Source organism: Grus americana, chromosome 3, assembly GCF_028858705.1.
Source record: "Grus americana isolate bGruAme1 chromosome 3, bGruAme1.mat, whole genome shotgun sequence".
Lineage (NCBI taxonomy): Eukaryota > Metazoa > Chordata > Aves > Gruiformes > Gruidae > Grus > Grus americana.
The window spans coordinates 72,605,970-72,631,706 of record NC_072854.1 but is presented as its reverse complement, the minus strand read 5'-3'; the positions used below and the strand labels follow the sequence as shown (position 1 = coordinate 72,631,706).

General features: G+C 38.2%; 1 protein-coding gene across 2 annotated transcripts in view; it reads left to right on the top strand.

Annotated features, from left to right (window-relative positions):
- Positions 1 to 25,737, top strand: part of SASH1 (SAM and SH3 domain containing 1) — a 558,854-nt gene that overhangs the window by 39,797 nt on the left and 493,320 nt on the right. The window lies entirely within an intron of this gene.

Genomic DNA, 25,737 nt, shown 5'->3' with positions numbered 1-25,737 from the left:
GATGATTGAGGCCTCAAAGTTCATTGTGAAACAAAACAAAAAAAAGTCTGGTTTTTAAACTAGCTGATTGCATGTGTAGGCAGGGGATCATCTGGGACATACAAAGAGGGTAAAACCACTTCCAAGAATTCTACTGACCCTATCATAAATACATTATTTCTTTTAAATGAAAGGAAACCAAAGTGTTTTCAACCAAAATGGTAATTTTTTTTAAAAAAAAGTTAATAAAACTGTCACTTGAGCTATAGCTACAGTCAGTCTCATAAAAACACTTAATGTTACAGCCATCCTTCATTCTTAAAATTAGGAAGAAGGAGAAATGAATACAAAATATTTTGCTTTGGGAGCACCTGCCTTAACAGTGGTTTCCTCATTTGCCTGTGCATCTGTGGACGCTTCCCCCCCAAGTCTGGTGCCAGAAGCCTCACTAGGTTGAAACCCAGAAAAATACCAAAAATCTAAAAACCAAAAAATACCAAAATTTAAAAAAATAAAATCTAAACATTTTCATTCACCTTGAGAGTCAGTTCCCCTGGAAAAGTGGAAGACAAATATATTCTGTCAGCCTTCCAAATGGAAGAGGTAGAGATCAAGGGGAGAAGAGCTTGGAGAGTTGCATATAAGAGCCCAAGAAATGGGAAGTATGGATAGCAATAAGCAAAATAACAAAACCTAAAGTATTCTCCATAGGGAGTGTGTTAAGTAAGGGGAGAAAATAGCTATGCATTCAATAAATTCGAACATGTGCTGAAGAATATATGAATTTATTTTGCTATCAAGTCAACTTACTGTTAATTGGGGTAGAAAATTAAAGTACCTTGGAAAAATTCAGTCTCATTCAAATGTTTCACATGCCACCTCCTTTCCCATTCCTTTCTAGTGTACGAAACAGATGAGAGGAGAAAATCCAGCTGTAGAAAAAAGTTGAAGCACTTGAAATGCTTGTTGCTTTGAGATGAGAATTCAGTCAAAAAGATCTGAAACTTAGCACAGGGGGTTTTGCATGAGTTTAACTTGTTAATGTTCTTGAAATGCATGTATTAGGATGTGATTGATTTTATTTTTTTAAGTGATAGGCCTTAAGTTTGCATCTTGTTACTCTTCTGCTTCCATCCTGAAAATCCTTCCACTAGATTGAATGCTCCCATTTTAAATAACATACGTTACTCTCACTTGTTCTGTATTAGCTGTAATAAGTATGGCTACCTTTCCTAGGTAGTTGAAATTCAAGATTTTTCAATTAAAACTATAAATTCAGGTTCTAAAACAAGTAACTTCTGTAAATACCAAATTCGAATCACTTGTTTGTGTTAGTTGATCAGAATTTGACTGTTTTATTAACTTTAAGCATAAAATACAAACAACTTTTTAAATGTTTAGGTCTCTCTGTGGAAGAAGTAGTTATCTTGATGATTGTTAATAAAGATTTACAAATCATGTTACTTGGTAGATTTAAAAAATCTTTCAGAAAAAGAATGCTTTGCAGAACGCACTCGTTTAAATCATCTTATGTCAGTGAGATAATGTAAGTCTGGCCTCATACAAGTCAAAAAGCAGTTGAATATTATACTAGTATATGTCTAAAATGTATTCTACTCGCTGAAAGAAGGTTAATTATAAAGGAGAAGCCTTGAACAAATTGTAAATGTGATTATCAATCATTTTTCAGGTTGCCTAGGGGCAGTGTGCATTTCTGTAATTAAGGGTGAGCATTTAACCAGCACAAACATGGGGAAAAAAGAAATCAATGTCTTAATACTGAGTTTGTGAAACTGTGTTCATTTCTTTCCTGAACTGGACTACATATATGGTTATTGTATCAAAATCAAATATCAGATAATTGTTGCTTACCTTATTTTCAGTGGTTTTAATGAAAAGCAAACAAACAAAACCAAACTTCTAAAGTAATGGAAACCTTTTATGTTTAAAAAGGTTTGTGTAATGCTGTCTATAAATATTAGGTAAAGGATGATAGTCATTAAAGAACAGTTTCAGATAGTGTTCAGGAGAAGAAAATGTTACTTTTGTTCAGATGCTAGACTACCAAAAGAAAAGTTTAAATATTGTATGCTGACTCTTCTTGAAAGTCTTCCCCTCTCCTGCTCAATCCTTGCGTCATTCTACCCATGTTTTGAATGACAAAATGGTATTTGTATGTCGTGGTTGGCTACGGTCTGGTTTTGATTAACCCGGGGCAGATTATCCGGTTTTGAGATTAACTCCAGCACAGGGGCGGAGGGACTCGCTGGGGGTAGGCCCGGTGGGCTCTACTGCAGAACCCCCCCAGGCCGCTGTGGGGACAGCCCTGCGCAGGTGCCGCTTCGCTTTTCCTTTTACACCTTCCGGTGTTGTGTAATCTCTCTTACGTGAAATAACTTGATCTGTTGGGTTTTTTCCCCTATGTTACTCATGATGTGAATATCTCAGTAACCTACAAATGTAATAAAAAGGGACAAAAGTGCATGACTCTCAACCTGAGTTTAGAGTTTGTCAAAAAAAGAAAAAAGTAAATACAAAACAGAACATCCCATGCATTTTTTTTTTTTACCTTCCCAAAGGTCTTCGTCCTCTCACTTTGAAAGAAAACTTGTGTGTTGGAGTTCCAACCATCCTAGTCTCCAATGTTTATCGTGAAAGATGCCGGCTCTTCCAAACCAAATGTGTAGCACAATTGGCATGATTAGATCATTTCTCAGGCTCCTGATGTGTGTTAAGAACAGTTAAATTGAACTGTCTTGTGGTATTGTAGATGATCCCTGTATCTCACTGAGCAATTTGTGGCATGGATGCTGTACGCTTTCCTCTTCCATCATTTTACCTTGCCCTTTCAGGTCTTCTACTTATTATTGTATTGTTAATTGTATCTTTTCCTTCAGTTCATCCAGAAGTCATTTTTGTATTTGCTGTCTCTGAAGATTTTATTCAGGATCGTAAGTTTTAATACCAAGTCGTGTCTGCTTCAATGGATATAACATACAACCATTTTGCTCAATATTTCCCCTGAGCTGTAATATTGCAAATATATTGAGACATACTCTGGTGGGTGGCTCTAACACTGTGTTGCCCAGAATAAGCTCATCATAGTTCTTCATTTCATATTAGCTTAAAAATAAGAGCAAATTTAATAAAAAAAAAAAATGAAAACAAAATTGTGTGGTTGAATTGAAATCCATCCCAAACAGCAGGGTGCAGTTGAACATCATAACTGCAGTTGCCTACAGTGTCATTCTGAATGATATTAAAAGCAGTGGCTGAATATTCTCTACTTAAGCCTTTTTCTTATTTTCATCAGTTTTCCTACTTCAATCCTCCCCCTTGTGTGTACAGACAAAATATGTCAAGTGAAGAAAATCTAGTTGAACAATCACTTGGACTCTTTGTGAACCCTGTATTTCACTGCTTTTTGAACTGTATACTTCATTAAAAATCAAGGCAAGAACTTTGATTTAAAATAGCCTTTTTATATAATAAAAAAGAAAGCAAATGGAACGTCATGTCAAGCTGCAGCACAAAACAAAATTAACGTACATAGTCATATATTTAAAAGGATATGTTTGAAACAGAAGTTAAATTAAAATTCCAATGTGCTGTGTAGAAGTAGCCCAGAACAGAGACACCCTGTAGATCTGTACAGCAATATTAAGTAAATTATTGCAAAAACCAAATGCATCAGACTAATAGATCTATTAAATAGATTGTATTTCGAGAGATAATCTGTGCATTTGACAGCCCTTCACTATGTAAAGCATTCTGAAATACGGCTATTTACACAACAGTTTATGTGGTGTCTTATTTCTCACAGTATTTCAAAATGTTCTTCTTCCAGTCTACCACTTGTCAAAATGTATTAGTTGGCATTTGCCTTTGTTAACGTTTCAGAATCCTGCCAAGTTAGTTTAAGGATTTGTTGACAATAATTATTAGGGAAGCTTGCAATATAATTAATATTTTATTTCATGTTGTATTATGATTCTTTACACATTGTGTTGCTTAATAGTTAAAAGTGAATTTTCCTTTAAAGGGAAGAAAACCAGTTTGTGTCAGTGAAGTTAATAAAGAATGTTAATTTAGAAAATCAAAAGCTGTGTTAAATTATTTAGTATGGTAATACCATGATTTGCTTGAGGTCAACAGTTGTTGGGAATAAAACAGCTACTTAGCTGTGTCGGTTTAATAAGGGTAGATATGTTAGAAATAAGGTATAGCTCATAAAGTTTTACTCTTCAAAATTTTTCTATCAACAGAACTTGAAAAATAACAAAATTACTTCTTCCTTCTTTTTCTTGATCCTCATTGTTGAAAATCAGTATGCTCTGTAATAGGAAATACTGTTTTGGAAGAGAGAGCTAGCACTTGCAAATGAGTTTCGTTGGGAATTTGGGGATAAAAAAGCATGCCTTAGACTTACAAGGATGGAATAGTGCACAGTTTTATGCTTATGACTATTTTCCTTCTGCTGCCTGTAACTTGCTCTTCCTCAGGCTGCTTCAAAATGTCTTGTTTTCAAAATCAGGAGAAGGGGTATAACACTGCCTAAGTTTTAAAATAGAAGCACTTTTGGCTGTTTTAAAAAGGCCAAGATTTCCCAGCAGGCCTTGTTGCTTGCTTTTTCTTGTTATTTAAATTTGCTATATAGCACAGTGCTGATCAGCGTGGAGAAGAGTCCACCTCATGCCCCTTGCGTTGAACCCTCTGATCCTCAAAATAGTGTTAGGTGAGGATGGAGGGTTTCAGATGCTGACTAGTAAAGTAACAGGAACTAAATGAGGTGGTGCAAAGGAACAGACTTTCTGGATCTGCGTGGACCAACGTCCAAGTAGCACCTGGCTACGTCTTGTGCTCTGGGAAGCCTGGCACGTGGTTTGTACCAGAGTTGTTCTGCTCAGTGCCCAGAAATCCTCAGACTGTTTTGAACTGCAACTGCTCAGGTAGCTAGAGTATTTGGAGCATGTTCCCTGGGGTGATGTCCCCAAAGAAGGCTGTGTTCAGGTGATGCAAGTGCAGCACATGTGGGTTTTTAATGGATTTGCACTTACTTTGGGTACCTGAAAAGCTCCCTGAAACCGCATGTTCAAGGTCAAACTTGGTTGTTTGGCAGATCCAGAAAAGCAAGAGTGTAATTTGGAGAACAGTGTAAAAACATGTTTAGCTGCAGAAAGCATTGTTTTCCTAAGCTCTGCTCTGCTGAACTTCATTTGAAAAATGTTTTCTTAATGGTAATTTTTAATATTCCTATTCTTAAAACACTTTGTCTTGTTGAGAAGCTGTTTCTTCATCTACCCTTCTTATGCCAGTTTACGCTGTTCCTGTTTTCCCTTTACGTGCACAGGTGGAGCAAGGGATTGTCACCAACAAGATTGGAAGTTTTTAACTCCTAGGTCACAAGTCCAGTTTTTGTTCTATGTCAGTACTGGTAGACAGGGTCACATCTGAGGAACTGTATGATATGGACATGAGATCTCACTGACATTTTAAGTAGCCTTGATCCATAGAAGAGAAAACCTAATCTCATTTCTCTTCACAGCCTAGGTGTGACCCTCTGCACCAAGATGGACTGAGTTTAAAAACATGCATCATTCATCTACATTCTCTCTTTTCCCTGGATAAATGGACTTTTTAAAACTGCAAAACCCACATCTTTTCTCAGTACTAGATTCATTATTTTAAAAGATGTGATAAGAACAAGGACAAACCCTTAACTTCACCACTTAGTTGTGAAATTTGCTTATGACTCTAACGTTAAAATAAATCAGCAGATATGATTTCCTGTCAGTGCATTACTTCTAAATTGGTAGTGCATTACTACTAAAATTTCACAAACAGAAACTTCTTAGTGATTTATAAGTGTGTAATAAGCATACTGATTGGTCTGATTTTATTTCTAGGGATGAAGCAGAGCACAGAGCGCTACAGACCTTTGCTGAAAAAATCCTTGAGTTCTTGTCCTTGTGTATGCTAAAAGAATAAGGACAAGTGAGGGAAGAAAGTTGGGTTATGATGAAAGTAGTGGTGTTCAGTTACCGCTGATTATATTTAGTTTGGCAGCGTTGCAAATGTAGACTCATGATGAGATACACGTTTTTCCACTTTCTGTTGCGTAGTGTAGAACATGTTTTCTTTGGAACTGACAGAGAAAAGTAAATGTCATAGGATACACTGGGCATACTGGTGTTCAAGTGCACCTCCTCTCCCTGTAAAATGTGTTACTATGTCACTCAAAATGAGAGCAAGTTGTTAAAAGTTCTACAAGTGCTGTATACTTTTGTTATGTTTTAAGTGTAAAAAAGGCAAATGCTTTTTTGTGGAGTGGTTTTGTGGTTTTGGGGGGGTTCTTTGAATGCTTTCTTAATGGATATTTTACAGAACAGATAATGAAGCAGATGTTTCAACAGACGTCACAGGGGGCCTCTGGAGGGAATGGCTCTTCCATGCACCAACAGCATTAGAAAGCTACTGAAACAGTGGGGAAATCTAGAGTTGTGTAGTCTGAGATCCAGTGAGCTAGAAAGCAAAAGCTTTGAGATTGCAGCTATTAAAAGTTGCAGGTTCTACTCTTATTCTTGCATTAGGGCACAAATTCAGAAACTTTCATAGCAAACAGTATTCCTCCTTCAGCAGCTATGACGTATCGGCAAGGATTGTGGTGGCCTTCTGCCAGTGCTTGTGCAAAGTGCTCCAAGAGGGGTGTCAGAAGCAGATTCCCTTGCCTTGTGAAGAGTAACCTTACTCAGGCCGCTGCAGAGATGTGCTCCGTGGAGGAGCTGCCAGAGGGAAATCAGGCACACCTATCTGGAAACATTTTCTGGGCTGGTGAAAACTGTAGAAGTGAGGGAAAGATGAAGAAGAATACAGATTAAAAGCAACTTCACAAAAACATAGACTGAGATTTGAACTTTAGATTCTTGCCACACAGTTAAGTGGTACCAGTTGCAGCATTTAGTCAGCTCTAAATTGAGACTAATTTAATTTCACAGCAAGGAAGAATCGCAGCAACCTCCACATCCTGTGTAGTAGTGCCTTGCTCAGGAAACAGCTTTCCTATCACCCTCCTCATTTTTATTTTTTTAAATCAAAGCACTTTTCCCAGTTCTAATAACCATAACAAGAAGGGAAAAAAAAAAAAAGTTGGAGTTTAAAGATAACTGAGTTGCCTATCATCGAATTTATTCTATAATGTTCAAAAACGGTTTTTACACACTATGTGAATATTGGCTCCACGGGTCTAAGGCAGCATAGTTATTTGTAGGGTGACATGAATGTGACATGTTCCATTCTGTAGATGCAATTTTGTGGAAAATGTCATCTTGCTAATGAATACAAACATATCTTAAGAAGAAAAAGGAAGACCTCATTTCGTATGGGAATAAAAGATTTTGTCAGTGAGGCCTTGTAGCTTCCAAATGTATCTGAATCGTCTGTCTGAATGACACAAAGCTACAGGGAAGATAAAGTGATAGGTCTTAGGAGTCAAGAAAACCTTTCGAAACGCAAAACAAGCCTTTGTCTTTTTAATTACCCAGAGTGGGCTGTTGAAAGGAGTGGGATGATGGAGGGCAAAGGTAAGGAAAGCAGCTCATGATATCTGGTAGAGCTCAACTTGCCCAAATCTGCAGAGGCAGGAAACATACAGTTTTCCAGTTCATTAAAAGCAGCAAGCTGTCAGTCAGATGCCTATGAGCCAGCTCAGTTGAGAGAGGGCACATGCCTGGGTTGTTTACACAGAAATCCTATGACTGCTGCACAAATGCTTCTGCAGCCACTGTTGGCAACACTTAACACAGTGGCATGTTGCTTTGATTTCAGACGTACTTCCTGGTTTGGACCTGCTTTCCCATGTCCTCACAAATCAGCTCAGAGGGATACAGAGCACCCTAGATTTTTAAGTATTTCAGAACTAAAATTTACATGCTGTATTTTACCTGGAATTGACTGTGTGTATCTATTCCTTTAGTCTGAGTTACTGCTTCTAAGAATAAATTATTGCAATAAGTTATACAATAGAAATCTGTAGCACAGAAATAGAATTATTTCTCTATAAATCCATCCTTTCCCCTGCTGCATGCTGCAATATGAAGACCAGCCATCATCCTACTTCGGAGGGGGAAAAGGATTGCTAGGGAAGGAAGAAGAGAGAGATTAAAATTTTAAGAGGATTTAAGAATTCCTGACAAAATAGTTTTTGCCTCGTGCTTTTCCAAAACGTGAGAAGCACAAAATGAAGGGGAGATAAAAACCAGAATTAAACAGAGCAAAACAAAACCTAGGACCATGGAGCTGTAAGAATATATGAGGTGGTTTTGGGAGGGGGTTGGGGGTTTTCGTCTGGGGTTTCGCTTACGTGTGTGATTTGATGAGTATCTTTTGACTCTGGGCAGTAGCGAGCTGCATGAACAACCGTGTGTGTGAGAGTGTAGAAAACACTGAAGAGCTCCAGCGAGAGGAGTGGAGCAGAACCTGGGACCATCCTGGGCTACTATTCCCGGAATGGTGTCATGTCCTGCAGGGATGGGATCAAATGGAAAACAAGTTTGCTGAGAGAGAAAAAAACCCTACGGGGGTAACACTCGCCAGTCCCTTACGATACAGCAAATTATCATGGCTTAAGTGTCACAGCATTTGGAGTATAATATTTTGGCGCAAGTATTGTGGAAGATTTACGGGTATTATCCGCTACCTGAATGGAAAGAAATGTTCTGCCAAATTCTTAGTTGTGAAAATGTAAATGGCTGGAATTATACTCAGAAAGATGTTTTCCTTTCCTTTTCATTACATCATTTAGTAGCTTCTGAAAAAAAGAGAATAGTTTTGCTGATTCAAGGACCTTGGAGATGTTTGTTGCTATTTTCCCATGTGCCGTAAATCTCATTATTTGTACTTCCAGCAGCAAGCTGATTTGCAGATGTAGAAACTGAAATTTACGGCAAGAAGTAGAGGACTCCAGTGGTTTTAATAATGTCCACAGTTGAATTTAAATAAATCCAGAGCAACTGCATTTAAGTGTAATAGTTGCTTCAGAACTTTTTTATTGCAGTACTTTTTTCTCCAACGTGGGTTTTTTTCCCCTTTATTACTACTTATTTACCAAGAATCACTTAACTTGATACCATTAAAAAGGGAATCAACAATTAAATGTTGGATATTTGTGGCCCTTGTTTAAACATCTGCATTATTCCTAAAAGCCAGCCTATTGTGGTGGCAGATTTTCTGGGTTGTTTTTTGTTGTGTGTGGTTGGGTTTTGGTTTTTTTGGTTTGGTTTTTTTTAAGTAATGCACAGTGAAAATATGTAAAGACAGTTTCTTGCATGGTAGAGATTAATCCAAAAGGAATTTTTTGTATATTACACTGATGTATACACTTTTTAAATTTGATTTATAAAATCCAGTATAAGATATTCCATAATACAGCATACTGCAGAGCCATGAAAAATGCTGCTCTGTTTCAGAAAAGTGCCATTGCAGGTTGCCCTCCCATTGAAAATGAGAAATGCAAGCATTAAAGAACCGTAATTGCTACTTTTTATGATAGTTTTCAATATTTTCATGCATTTGTGATCTGAAGGTGGAGCAGGCAGTGGAAGTGTAGTTATACTTGATGTGCACATTAAATGAACCCCCTATACTGTGGTGATGTGGATATGTTTGTTTATAGTGCAGTTTTATTTATTTTCCATTGACATACCTTGACAGAAAGCCCCATGGAAAGACATGGGCCTTTTGAGATAAGAATCCATTGCAGAGCAGTGACATTCTTTCTAAAGCTTTATTTATCAAAACCCATGAGGTAGTTGTTAAATACCTAGGATAGAGTATGTATAAAAAAGTGAAAATATGGAAATGTGTATTACTTTTCAGCAGGGCCAGATTTATTGCCCAGAACATGGTCAGAGAATTCATGATTCGAGGAGGATGATGTGAATGGGGGAGAAAGGATGCTATCCTCATGACTTACAGAGTGTATTTTAATTCTGTTCTCTGTGGTCTCTTTGGGAACCAAGGACTGTGTAATGCCAATGAGTACAATTATGTTACTTTTAAAAAAGAAGAAAAGAAAAATCACATATGTAGGTATGTGCAATAGATCTGCCTCTAAATGGTTATGAACAACAACATTGCTAAAACATCACGTGCTCATGCTAGAAAACCTCAGCTGTTTTCTCGGGAATAGGAATGCTGGTCCAGCAGTGAGCATAATTTAACCCAGCTCTGGTCAGTGGAAGGTAGTTGCTGCAGAGGCCTATTTAGATATTTGCACAAAACCCTGACTTGGTTCATCACCCTCACCCTTACCTACAAGGGACATAGTGGATTCCGCAGTAAATCTCCCTTTTGTGCTGGATGTGGTGAGGAGCTGTCGTGTTTCTCCATCTGCGCATACCGGAGACTTTGGCATGTTCATCTTGGTGGTACCTTCCTCTTGATGGTGACTCTTAATTACTTCAACTCCTTCTTGACTAGGTTTAGGGTACTGCCATCCACAGATCTTACTGAGAGTGCAGAAGCCTTTATTTGTTCTTCCAGGCCACCACAGCTGTTTTGCCACTCAAAAAAAAAAAAAAAAAGAAATTGACTGAAAATCATGAGATGAAGTCAGATTCTTCCAGTTCTGACATTTAGTCTTTGTCTGTTGTTTCTGCTTTTGTGCTTTTTAAGCTTTTCACCCAGCTACAAAGAACACATTATTAACGAGTGGATGCTCATTGGATTGTCACTTAACCATATGCCATGGGGGGGAAGCGCTGATAGCACTTCTGACAGTGTTGTAGAAGTTGGCAACATGCTCATATCCTCTCTGTGTTTGTGACAGAGAAGGCAGGCTGACTTTGACACTTATATTTTGACACTCTAAATTATTGGGCTGATATGCATATTAAAAACAAAAACCAAGAAAAAAAAAATCCAACCAACTACTACTAGTATCTAAACAAAGAAGTGAGAATTGCATTTAAATATACTGGTGTCACAAGACTTTTTTTATGGTCAGGCACAGGTGTAAAAACCTCATTGTCCCAGATTTCTCTTTTCACACTGGTAGAACTCCAGTCCTCAGTTTTGTGTTTCCAAATTGTTCGATCTTTTAAAATTTTTATTTTATGACTATTGTTTTTCCCCCATATAAACTTCCTTTCCTTTCTTGTACATTCTATCATCATAAAAATTAGCCTCTCTTAAAACAAATACATGTTTATTGGACTGGTGAATTTGGTTTTATTGCACTTTTAATTGACTTAATCTGCACCACCCTAAATAATTATGTAGTTTGAATTATATGGGGTTTTTTAAATGCCAGAAAGTAGAAGGAAAAAGGGAAAGCTGAAGAACCGTAGAGGTGCTACTAACATCACCAATAGCATTCCCATGCTGGCTGTTTAATTCCAGTAGTTTGGCTCAATACATTCTCCTTTCAATTACTTTTCTGTTCAATTAGGCTCTTCCATGCTCAGAAAATCATCTACTTTCAGCTGATGTTTGCGATTTAAATGTCTGATTTGGTAACTGCTATGTTAGGGATTTGTGTGTGTGTGTGTGTCAGGTGAACAGAATCATTGATTTGTATGTGATACTTTCTTAAATAGGCCTCAGGAGGAAAGGGGTGTCAAATGCAGAGGAAAAAGTAATATGAAAAGTCACAATATAAGTTATAGATAAAGGTTATTTTTAAAAATGTAATATCAATGATTTATCTTTAACCAGTTGATCCCACTTGGTCCATCTTTCTCCTGACACTTCAGTTATTAATGTAATTCAAACAATAAGTCGTTCAGTTCCTCTTAGTTCTTTTTATGCTGGTCAGACACATTTCTGTACAGACTGTTTTGGCAGCAGCAGTGAAGAAATACATTTATTGACTGCAGTCACAGCAATCTAAATAGATATCTGTCTTTCCTTAACACCATGTAATAGGAATTTGTGGGGTTTAGCCCTGAAGTAAACCTACTTAGAGAATTTTTCCTACCATAGGTTTTAATGTTTGGTTTTGTCTGGAGTGTTTTTGTTAACTTTTGGAATACTTACAGAAGGCAAGAAGGTGGTTTCCTGTAACACAACTTTCCTTTGAGCATATTTTGCTATATTTTGGACTTGTTTCTTAAAATTCATGTATAGAATTTTGTGTGCAGCTACTTGGTAGGACATAAGTTAATGGCAAGTGTCAGCCAAACTTACTTGACCCATATTCTGATAAGAAACTTCTGATTTATCATGCAACTGCAGAATTTTTGGGCATTCGTGACCAGGAATTTTGGTTTTGATAGGTAATATCCAAGCATTACACTGCAGGTAAAATAAGAACCCTGAACAAAACTAACAGTGACAAGTATCCGATATATATTTGATAGTTTCACTTCAGTTATAAATTAGATTTCTTTCCTGTTGTCATGTAGTCTAGTATAATAATGTGACACGCATTCATGAAGAGTTTTCTTTGACTTCCTGGGTCAGAGGGAATTGGGCATAAAGAGATGCAGTAGGATTTAATAAAAAATCCTTGGTAGTTCTTACCCATTCAGATGCTGCCAGGCACCTCGGTGAATTTTTATTTTACTAAGTAGCTTTTAGAATCTAATGTGGAGTGGTTTCTTTCAGTTTTTGGCTTTGGCAATACACCTGGTTTTCCAAAAATAAACAGCATACTAAAACTTAATAAGCTGAAGAATTCAAGAATGCAGGAAGAGATTATTATGGCTGCAGAAATATGCACTCAGAATGGAGAAAATACCAAGTTGAGGCTACCTGTGCAGTTTTAACTTTACATTTTCTCCTCTCCTTCCGTGTGTATGCTATTTCATAATTTTATTTTATTTTTTACCAACTGGACATAAATTTTTTCATCACATGGGAAGTTTTATGTGCAAAATGTTACTTTTTTTCCTCACTATATCCCTAGTACTTTTTTGTATGCTAATTAAAGTATATTTAAAGCAAAAAAATTAATTTGTGGGCTTTTGAAGTGGATGTTAGTAAAGCATCTTTGTGCTTCACACAGTTCATTAATTTATTTTCACAATATCCTTTGATATAATTCTTCCATTATACATTTGGGTAACTTAGATACAAAGGAGGAAAAACAGTATCAGAATTTTTAGCATATTTAACATCGCATAGACATACTGTCAGTCAACTACGATGACAGGAGCATTCTACAGTGACGTTTTTAGCTTGTTATTAAACAGCACTCTAAGCTGGGTGTCATACATTGTAGAGGATTATGGTTCATATGAAATACCTCATACAATTACAATATTTCTTTTGTGCAAAGGGGAAATGCCCATCTTGGTGAGATAAGACCATTAAATAAGGATATTCACAAACACTGCAGCCCTGTCATAGTTTTGCATAGGCTTCTCTTTGCTGTTGTGTATCACTTGCATAACTTGATGATTTTAAATTAAGTAATACTCATAGGCTGCCTCATGATTTATGTATCCCCTCACAGGCTTGGTATTTATAATTGTTTTTTCTCATATTCCTACGTTGTTGCCATACTTCAGAATAAAGAAATAGGTAAATGATTTTTAATAGCATTTGTCTCCAGCGGTATATATGTTAGAGACCAAAAATAGCACAGCTTTTAGAGCTGCTCTGGGTGTTCCCACAGCACATACGGTCTTGTAAGTCAGTCACTAGTTAGCTAACATGTTCTAGAAACGTGAAGTTAATCATGCAGATGGGCATTTAGGAAGTCAGCATTCTCTCAACTCTACGGGTTGATGATGATTTTCTTTAGGACTAATTAGTGGGGTTATTAATCCAAACAATTAAATTCTCTTCTAATGCTACAGCTGTCTAATTAATGTATCTATTAATTAATCAGTAGGTTCTCCAGATGTCTGCTGAGATACTGTCCCTTGAGCAGCAATATTAGTTGTTGAATTTTTGTAAACCAAGAACTAGGATCTTTCATTTGTTTGTGTATTAAACAGGAGCTGGATTTATTAAAGTATGAGAGTTGTATCTTTCCTCTTTTCCTTTGAGTAGAAATTTATTTTTAATTATCATTGGTTATGTTTTCCATTCAGCCACCTGACATACTTGTGAATAGACAATGTGTGATTAAAATCTAAGGGGCTGTTATTCAAATGCCTCCTTTCCAGTGACCCAGAAAAAAGCTCTTGCAAAAATGAATGTTACCATATAAACATGCAAATAGCTTAATTGCTTTCAATTTCAAAAACCTACTTAACTTGTGCCAGTAAGTCGTGATCTTACTACAATACTCTTGCTGCTGAACTCTTGCATTTACTTGGATGTTTTTGGTATTTTCATACTACTGAATGAGAACATGGTTGCTGAGCCCAGGGTCTTTATTTGGTTCAAAACTTTTGGATAATAAGCCATTACTAAAGGTCTGGTGAACCTACCTGCTGCCCTCCCACATGCTCATCTCTTCCCTCGTTCAAAGTATACGCATGTGAGGACAGGGAAAGTTATTACGCCTGCTTTCACCTAGAGATCGTGTGTTGTCCTTCTCAGCCTTTGGTACAGGGAGACCAACCTGTGCGAGGGCAGTGTGCGCTGTATCATTCCCAACACTCCGCTCTTACCTGCGATGGGCTGCTGTTTGGGCCAAGTCTGGCAAAGTCATCCTGTCTGGTTTAATTTGACTGATGCTGTTTATACCACAGCAATGGAAAGTGCTTTGACTACACAGTATGCATATCTTTATGTGCATGGGTTTGATGAAAAAAAGTTTCTCTGCCTGCTGAAATAGATAGGATATACTGTGCATGTTTGTGCTGGTCTGCTTGGTGTGTAATTTCTTCTGAAAAAGTGGGGTTTCCAAAATTAAATATTAAATCTTGGTATTTACCATCTTTTGTTTCACAACTAAAACAGTTCTCAGTTTATTCAGTAATGAAATCTTTAGTCATCTAAAAGTAATGAAACCAGTGATCACGCTTCCCTCTCTGTTCTGTAGAAGCCAAGGTATAAATTACCTCGTCAGTTCTAATTATCATATAATAGGCTAGAATGTAACTGCTAAGCTGCCGCGGCTGCGTTTTTGCTAGCACGTTGTCTCCTTCAGAGGCAAGGACCTATTTTATTCCTCCTCTCACTCCTTCCTCTTAAAATTCCCTCCCTTTTCATTTATCAGGTACAAAAGAAGGTAAGGAATTTAAGCCTCAGTAAAATTGTATTCATTTTAATTAAAATCCTAGAATGCAATCCACACCTCTTATATTCCTGTGTTGGTGTGCATGAGACTCCAAAAGTCGCCAGCCCACAGCTGCCAATGTTGCTGTATTATTGGAACACGTGCAGAGCTGGCTGCCTTTCCCAGTGCCATGCGTCTGTGCTGAGAAAGGTGCTGTACTGGGAGAGGTGGGTGTCAGAGGAGCCGAGGACATATGTCCTCAGTTGGAGTTTGTCCGCAGTGACATTTTGCTGGAGGCTTGTGCTGTTTCAGGCGGTAGTTTTATTGAGGTGGCAGGCTGGGTTTTGCCAGCTAGCATCAAACTTAAGCAAGCTATTGGCAACAAGAAACAACTACTTTGAGTAAAACTTTGTAGGAGCTCAGACCTGAGTGAAACTGGCTTCACTCAGGAAACATCTTGTTCGGGTTCCTTCAGCTTCTGTCCATCTAATTTAGTGTTAACACGGATATTTTAGGGAGCGTTGAGATTACCTTGGCTCAGCTTCCAGCTGAGTTCTGGGAACTGAAGACTGAGCAAGGGTATAATTCTCTTTCTAGCTATAGACTGAGCTAGAGATAACTGTTCAGTGTTTATTGTCTGTATGTACTATGTTGTGCAGAAACCTACAGTTTCACTATATCAGTAGCTGTCTGCGTGTGGCTAACCAAGCACAGAGGACTAACTGGAAAATAGAAAGAATGCTGAACAACCAAGGAAATAAATCCTCAATCTATTAAAGGAAGAAAATAGAAAACCTAGCTCTATAAAACTCTTCTGAATTAGGAAAAGCCTCAATGTGCTTCAAGGGCATAAGCTTTATTTAGCTCATCTTAAAAAAATTTTCACTATTCCCGTTCCTCTAAATTCTTTGGCTGGGATTTAAAAAACAAATCTGACATATCATTAATTGAAAACCTTTCAGTGGCAGCTGAGCAGTAGTATTTTGTGGTTTTTTCTTGTAATTTATAGAATATGTTTGTATTCCAATAACTGTGAAAATCATTACTTTTTTTAAATAGGTGTTTAGAAAACCAGAAAAACTCAACCCAAAACCAACACAAACCAACCCCTCTCCTCAAAAAAACCCCAACACCAAAACCTTAACTATGTAGGCATTTAATAGAAAAGAGTAAGAACCCCTAAAACAAATGATTGTGTTGTTGGAGAGCTTTGTATAGTGGCATCTTAAATATTTCCTCTGCCTAAAGAATCTTTGGAATCTGGCTAATTAGAAACTGGAAAACAGTTTCTGTGTCTCTCTCACACACCCCCTCATCCTAAGCTCAATTCATTACCTAGTTTTAGAATTTTACAGTCACTTGATATTGTATTAGTCCTTGTATATTCTGTGGATTTGAGGCAACAGTGCTAAGAATCATTTGAGCAGTAAAGTTGAAATGAGCAATACTCACTGTTTGCCTGCTTCTGGGCTCTTGACTTTCCACTGTGTCATAGAGGTTTTCACTCTGTGGTTCACTAGTTATTGGTGGTCTGGGAAGTATATGGCAAGTATTTGATCCTTAGAGAGCTAGCTAATCGTATGGTTTTAACTGTCCTCTTCATTTTCAATTTTAAAATTGCATTAAAAGGAAGACAAAACCACATTGCCAATATTGCTCTCTTATGTGAGCAATTTATATAGTCATTGAAAAGCTATTCTATGACTTGTGAATGGAAAAGGAAAGTTGTCTGTGCCTATGAAAGAAAGGATATCTGCTTAAGAAATATGTTAAGACATAGTCTGCAATATAAAAACATTTGAGAAATCCTTTTATCCAACCTCAGCCTCAGTGTTTTCATGGATTTGAATTCAAGGATAACCAGTGCGGTCCAAAACCTGGGTCTAGAAGTTTTCAGAGGCAGAATTAAGATGTGCCCAAGTTCTGATCTACAAGACAGTTTGGAGCATGTCCTTGTACTTTGTGCCTTTGAAATTGTTTCCTGGCAGTGAAATCAAAAGGTCCATTTTTTAATCTTGGCTCTACTAACGTCTTGATTTCCCCTTTTTGTGTCCTAACCAGAACTATATTTATAATATTTACTCCAACCTCTTTAGCCTACTTATGAAAAAAGCACCACATAGCTATTACTGCTGTATTATTCTGCATCTTACACTAGTGCTAATAAAGACAACTCTAATAAGACAGAACCTTTTCCCTATCTTGTTTGTATCTACTTTCTATTATAGATTTCCACATTAAGTGCTCAAGAAATATGGTTTTATGATCTCCACAACTTAATAAGAAACATCCTTCTAGAATGGACAAAGTAGGTAATTTGTTGCAATGATCTCCACTTTCAGCTAGGGTTGAGAACTCCCTGAAGAGCATGGGTTAAAAGCATACCTCAAAGGTGAGATTACTGCAGGAAATGGTAGTCTTTACCTCCCTGCCAAACTCTTCTACGTGCTTCAGTTTCTTACCACCCTGCTCTGTTTCATTCCTTTGACGCTAGCTATTTGTAGTGTTTAGAGACACTTTTACTTTGTCAGGGCGTCTTGAGTACAGTAGATTCTTGCTACACGAATAACAAGATCCTTTTGAAATCTGGGAGACAGTGATGTGCCAGCCAACTTTCCAAGCAGGTGTAAATAAATTCCAAAGTAGATTTCACAGAAATGGATTCATACCTTTGGTCCCATTTCTTCAAAGATTAGGACAGCATGGAGGCTACACTATATTTGGTAAAGACAAGTTTTTAAAGGCAACTTAGTTTGAACCTTCTGGTCTTTGATGTATGTGGTAAGGATCCTTGAAATACGAATAGCTTTTTGTTCTTCCAGCCTACCTAAACACAGCTCCTGGAACATCAAGCCCCGTAGTCTCCTGTTCAGGCAGACTCTCTCAATATATGGTGTGTGATACTTCAGCACTTTAAATAAACGTGCTGTGTCAGGCATACTTGATCAAAGGTAGACTTCTACTTCTGATTAGGGCAGGTGTGCTTAGAGCCTGCCTTTTCAGAAGTGCTGAGCATCTACAAAGCTCTGAGTCACTTGGATTTGCAAAGACTCAGCATCTTTGGAAGTCACACCACTAGCAATGACAGAATTGGAGTATCCAATTAGGTGATCTCATTATAAGTCCAGTTAAATTATATATGTTAGTTTACTTACAGATGCAGGTAATCATGTGAATGCTTACCTCCATTGAGATCAATAAATGTTAAATTACTCAGTGCTTTTGAAAATCCCATTAGGCACTGAGACAGCTGAATAACTTTAGAAACCTGATGTATGGCAACATTATTTTATATGTGTGGCATCCATTATGCTAGGAGACTGTTCAAGAAAGCTGAGATTTTTTAGAGGGAGTAAAAGGAATTAAATGCCCGGTCAATGGGGCATTCAACGGCTAACTGTCATAAGCTGCTTTAAAGCCCCAGATTGCCGCCTCTGCTTCCAGAGGTTTATGGCCCATAGGTGGGAAGGGAACAACTTGGCATACTGCGACACTGAAGCCCAGCAGAAAGTTTATAATATTCAACTCTGTTGCCCTTGGCAGAGAAGTCTAAATATTGACCCACTGCCATACTTTCTAACCGTTCTTAGCCAAATTCTCTTCTCAGATCGTTCATGCAATGCCATTAAGTTCAATGGACGGAACCTAATAAACATCAAAAGGGGCGATATCTGGAAAAGCAGGAATTCTTTAGAGTTGATTATTTTTTTAGTATCATCACATTTCACTGGATTTTCTTTTTCTCCTGATCTTTGCGGAATATAATAAAATGATATTTTCTATCTTGAAAAGCTCATGTGTAAGAAAGGGTTATAATCTCTTTACAGAGGGAAGGGGGAGTTATGGGTGATAATCGGAAAGCCTGAGTGGTAGAATTGCAGCTATAGTGTTAGTGAGGAGCAGTGTAGATACTTAGCCAATATGAGTCAGATGAGACGATGCGAAGATATGCAATCTTACTCATCTGACAGATGTTCAAAACCTTATTTCAAAGGCATGCCTAGAAGCCTTCAATGAATATGAATATATTAACATAGTTACTCTTTTTAATGTTTCAAAAAATAAAATTCATTAAAGCTACCACTTGGCTATCAACTCTCCCATGAACTTTTCCAAATGCTAGACACAGATAATAGCAAAAAAGTTTGTTTCATCAGGTATTACCAGAAAAGTCAAATTATGCCTTAGTTGCACTTTATTGAAACAAGTGGCATATAGAAAAAGATTGAAAACTTTATTCAAAATTTCCTTCAGTTGTGTGTTTGTTGTCTTGCTTTACCTTGACGAGTCTAGACAGCTTTTTGAAAAAAGATTTTTAAGATCTTAAAATGTTAGAGACCTTTATAATGAAAATTTTACAATGTGGTCAGTTAATCCATTTAGGAAAAAAAAACATTAAAAGCATGTCTTCATGAAATGCATTTACATGGTTAAACTTTTGAATACAGGAACTGCTAAAATTAAGGATTGAGTAACAATTTTCTATGGTCTGAATATATTTATGATCTCATTTTGTGGTAACAACAATAATCAAGCTATAAATTTTTACCTAAAAAACATCTGGTGAAATGCAGCTAAATTAGTGCTTATTCCTACAGTGCTGGTCCCTTTTCTTGGGGCAGGGGGGAAGTGAGAAGGAGTAGGTTTGGGGCTTTCTTTAGGACATCTTTGATGGGGAGGGACATGTTTTTGTTGGGACAAATCTTGAGGATAGACATCTAGCAGAGTTTTCAGCCTTCACAATTTTAGTTTCCTTTTTGAAAATAAGGGTCTGGGTCAAAAAATATTCTATGTGCTTAGTGATGACAATGTTTAATAGTGCTGCGAACTGACCCCTGTGAATGGATCGTTCTGTGCAACTCCCTGTTGCATGACATTATAATTTAGTGTGTAATAATCCTCAGTAAATAGCTGTAGATATTTTTTTTTTTCCCTCAATATGGCATGTATTTGGAGGTATGGTAATTTGCCACTGTTTGACTTCAGATAACTTTATACCTCACCGGAATGACCTATGGGAACCAAGACATAATATTCTTTATGGGACTCTGCACTACATTCATGTACATGCAGGTGTTAACTTTTCCATTGTAGTTGAATTTCTATTTTGAGTATTTTTAAAAGTTTTGGCCAAAATGCTTGCTCAGTTTCTGGAAATGAGATGAGGAGAAAAAATGTTTTACACTTAAAATAATTCCAGCAGCTGTTATTATTATTAGCTTTATCTACTGAGTTCCATAATTGGAGGCACAGCATTGAAATTTAGGAGCAGGTGGCCTTTTTGTCAGAGATATGTCTTTCGTTATTCATTTGCCAAATTATAAACTTTGAAAGTCTGCTTGCATGGGCTGAGTAGAGACAAAAGTGAGGTATTGAAAAAGGCTAATCTTCTCTGTAGTTAATGGCAAGAGAAGTTCTTCCAGGGCTGATTCAAAGGATCAAAGTTAGGTTCCTGCTGAGTTGTTCTCATCTTTCATTACTTCTGGAGGAAGTCAAGGGAGACAAAACGAAGTTGACTGAAGTTAGCCCTGCTGAATACTCCTTTTAAGGTTTCCTGAATTCTCTGAAGTTGTGTGTGAGCAAGCATTTTGCTGCACCTTTTAGTTCTGCTAGTGCTGACCAGTCTGTGCACATAGCAACCCCCCTGAGATACCGAATATGCTTTAGCCTGGAGCTACATCGTTAAAGCTGGATTCATTTTACTGCAATTGCTGCTCCTAGCTGAAGAACTAGCACTGAAACTGGTATCGTAGCCCCTATCTTGCTGTGCTCTTGGTGAACCCTGTGCTGGCCCTGAGGCAAGGCTGTGGAAGAAGCTGTCAGATAGGAGTGTGCAAGGCAAGAGGGAAGGAGCATGGCTGAAGCGCTTTAGTGGCAGTGGAATGACAGCAGTGGGAGGAAAGAGAAATAGTAATCCTGGTAGTTCATACCTTTTTTGTGACACAGGGGAAGATAGGGATTAGAGGAAATCCAAAACAAAATCCCAGCCAACCACCAAAAACCACTAAAAACCCACCAAACCACAAAACCAAACCAAACAAAAAACTCCTTGGTTCTTCAACATGTCCCTAAACCCCTTGCTTTTACGTGTTTTCTTTTACTTGTACATTGTTGCCCAATGTTTTTTCTTTTCAGATTTACATAATAAGCCCATTTATACTCAAATGTATGAGAGAACGATGCTTTTGTATGTTGAATGTGTTTTGACATAATTTATCTAGAACTTGTCAGGGATGTCATCCTTGATGATTAAAAAGGCATTAATGAGATGAGTACTTGTCAAGACTGGATTATGGCCATCTCCATGTTAGTTAAATGGCAGTGGAATGACTCCTGGAAACAAATGTGAAGCACACATTTTTGCAATGAATTATCGTTCTTGATAGAGTATATAAGAAATTAGAATGACTGGACAACAGAATATAAACACTCCTTGATATTTTATTCAGGCATATTATGATGTAGTCGATGTAAGATAAAAAGCTGCACATGATATGAAGTCATTTCCCTGTAAAGAAGCCTAATTCAGTTTAGACAGGAAAACATGAATGCGTGGGGTTTTCTTTTTTTGATTAAGCCATAATGCACTATGGTTTATGCAATATGCAAATAGTTAGATTTCTTCAACATGTACATGGGAATTCTTAATTACCATTAGATAAACTGATAATAATTCAGCTAGATATTAAGCATATGGTTGACATTACATCTATAGCAATTCTCAGAGCTTAAAAATTTAAGCATACACTAATGCTGATTTAATTTCTTAGCTATTTAGTTATCTATTTTTATTTGACAAACTGAAATAGGTGGCATCTTGGGGAACCAGACCAAAATCTGATGTGTGAAGGCTTATTATTTTTACAAAATGCTTTACAGGCACTGCTTTGTTGTGAAAGTCTCTTCACAGATTTTTATCTTGTAATGTCAAAACAATTAATGGGAAAATAAGCATTTTGAGATGCTTCATCTTGCTTGTCTTCAGTTTAACGAACTCATCTCTCTATCTGGAGGTTTTTAATATGTATGTGTGAGGAAAGACGTACTGCAATGCTGCTGCTTTCTAGGGCAGTAAGGTTTCAGGAAAATTGTAACTGTGAAGGAATATTCCTTCATTCCCCCCCATCTAATCTCAGAAGTGTGCAATGTGAGATACAGTAAACATTCTCTACTCACCAAAAATTTGTGTGTCTTCTAGCAAAAGATAAGGGAAATGGCATATTAGGGTTTGGCATTTGCAGAATTTTGCCAAAACATGTGGAGATATGTTTAGGGTATATTGGTCTCTAGAACTGGCCAAAAAAAAGAAATTTCTTTTCAACATTTTTTTCTGTTTTTCTCACCATACAATTGAAAAAAAAATGCAGGAAAACAGTTTTAATCACTTTTAATTCTGCAATACAAATTTTACTATTTCTCTTGTGTACATCAAATAGGTAGTCTTTATCCACTTTCCTGTTCATTACTGTCGCAGTGTGCTTTGCTATTTGAAACCCCATAAATAATGGTAGCTTTAATTCCAAGACATGATGGATGCATGTGTCTGGGCTTTTAACGCTTGATATGAGAATTTTAAAAAGTTTTTATTTTCACATCTCATTTTCAAACATTATTTTAGTGAACTGCAGCAAAGTAGTAGTTTGGAAGATCCAGCACTGACATTAATATGTCCGGTCTTGTGGAAAACCATGTGGTCTTCTGTTCTGAGTCAGCTGTGTACTTTTGTTGGCACTTTGGTTCTGGGTTGCAGCACAGGGATTACAGGTTTACGCTGTCCAATAGGTTGTTAAACCATTCCTGCCTGGCTGCAAGGCAAGTATGTAGCAAGACGTACCTAAATTTTAGCTCTTCTTTTTAACCTTTTTGTTTCTGAATGGCAATAACTTGGAAAACTACGCCCTCTCTTCTCAATTCTTTCTAGTTGTATGTGTTTTTCCACAATGGCAGGTAATTTCACTTATAAATATCTAAGCATAGATGTCTTGTAACACCCTTATGGATGTAAGCATGTGTGGTGGGTTGACCCTTGCTGGGGGCCAGGTGCCCACCAGAGCTGCTCTCTCACTCCCCTCGTTCACTAAACGGGAGAAAAATTACAGCGAAAAGCCTATGGGTCGAGATAAGGACAGGGAGAGATCACTCACTAATTATCATCACGAGCAAAACAGACCAAACTTAGAGAGGGAATTCATCTAATTTATTACTAGGCAAAACAGAGTAGAGGAATGAGAAATAAAATGAAATCTTAAAACGCCTCCCCCCACCCCCTCCCATCTTCCCAGGCTCAACTTCACTCCCGGCTTCAACCTCCTCCCCCCCTCAGCGGGGCAGGGGGACGGGGAATGGGGGTTACGGTCAGTTCATCTCACGGTGTTTCTGCTGCTTCTTCATCCTCAGGGGGAGGACTCCTCTCATTGGTCCCCTGCTCCAGCATGGAGTCCCTCTCACGGGAGACAGTCCTTCATGAACTTCTCCAGCATGAGTCTCTCCCACGGGCTACAGTCCTTCACAAACTGCTCCAGCGTGGGCCTCTCCCACAGGGTGCAGACCTTCAGGAGCAGACTGCTCCAGCATGGGTCCCCCACGGGGTCACAAGTCCTGCCAGCAAACCTGCCCTGGCATGGGCTCCTCTCTGCACGGGTCCACAGGTCCTGCCAGGAACTTGCTCCAGCGTGGGCTTCCCACGGGGCCACAGCCTCCTTCAGGTGCCTCCACCTGCTCCGGCGTGGGGTCCTCCACAGGCTGCAGGTGGAATCGCTACACCCCCTCATCCTTCCTCCATGGGCTGCAGGGGGACAGCCTGCTTCACCATGGCCTTCACCACGGGCTGCAGGGGGATCTCTGCTCCGGCGCCTGGAGCACCTCCTCCCCCTCCTTCTGCACTGACCTTGCTGTCTGCAGAGTTTCTTACATCTTCTCACTCCTCTCTCCGGCTGCAAAAGCTCTCCCTAACTGTTTTTTTTTCTTCTTAAATATGTTATCACAGAGGCGCTGATTGGCTTGGCCTTGGCCAGCAGCGGGTCCGTCTTAGAGCCGGCTGGCATTGGCTCTATCAGACACAGGGGGAGCTTCTAGCAGCTTCCCCCCCCCCCACAAAACCTTGCCATGCAAACCCAACACAGCATGCCAAAATACCCTAATTAGTTTACTAGGAAGTGTGATCATCATGTGTACAAACATTATGAAGCACATGATCACTTGTTGTGACTTTAACTTCCCCCATTTGGCAATAATATGAGATAATCTGCTTCCTCTTAAGCAGTGCGAAGGGAACCGTTTCCTGCACTCTGGCCAAGCAGCAACGCTGGCAGAGGGATCAGCTTTGCTTCTCCTATGCTAGGATTACACCAGGAAGAATTTCCAAGCCAAGTCAGCCATCACCTGGAAAGGGAAAGGAGCGTGTGTGTGTATGTATGTGTGGTAGTGAGGTGGGGTGAGTAAAGACCACTTCACCAAGAGAAGAGTTTGGTCTGATTGGTTTTTCAGCTAAATTAGCACTGAAGCTAATGGGAAGCAACTTAAATACCTGCTTGAGCTGTAAAGTAACTGTTGGCAGAACAGCAGAGCACAGACATTTTCCTGGCTGGTTGGATTCTGCCAGGATGTGAACAGCTACATTTTAGATATAACGTGTACAGTAAAACCCATCCAGGTTTGTAATGCATATTAGGTCTTTCATTGTAAATGGTAACATTTGGGTGTTGGGCTTTTTTCAGATTGTTTCTGTTATTATAAAGATTCTACACTTAGAGAGAAATACCCCTTTTTTCCAATTTTATGACACTTGGGTGTTTTACCTTTATGTGAAGGGGTCTTAAAATAATGAGAGTGTTTTCAGATTAAAATTTTCCTCTCACTGAAATTAGTAGGGAAAACTCATGAACTTGACTGAGAAGAGTATCAGGCCGATAGTGGGTAGGAAAAAATGAACCATGCTCTGATACCAAGCTGGTTCCACTTGTGCCCAAGCCCACGGTGTTTTCTCACACGACAACTGCTGGGAGGTTACACATGTCAGCCCCATGCTGGAAGCCCTGGGCTGACTGGAGCTGCCCCAAACAGACCAAAATATTACCAGATACAGAGGAGTCTGGTGCATGCTCCCATCGTTCCTGCCCATAAGAAGAAACTCAAGGGTAGGTGTAGGCAGGCATAAAAAGTCTTTATGTCTAAGTTAGGTTGCAACAATAGTTTTACCAGATTTTACCAGATCTACCACAAAATTACAGTTTGAGAGAATGGTATGTCATAGCCAAACCTGTTACACCTCCGTGTGATTTAGTCCTTGCTGAGAATTTAGCCAATGTAGCAAATTGTAAGGCTTTATGTCAGCAATTTGCAGCTGAATCAACACAAAATATTACTCATAAGAACTGTTCTTAATATGAGTTCAAGCATACAGCGAAAATTAAGTTTCCTATGGAAACTCTCTCAAAATATTAACTGTGATTCCACTGTAAGTTGTTGGATCTTATTTAGTTGAAGAATATTGTGGACATATAAGTAACTTGAGTGGAGAGAACTGTGAGAGAAAATAGGTTCTCTCTCCATCTGGTAAGTTTAAAAGACAAATGACACTAAATCAGAGGTTTATGTTATCATTTATTGATGGTATTTTTATGCTTCCATAACATCTTAAATTTGAA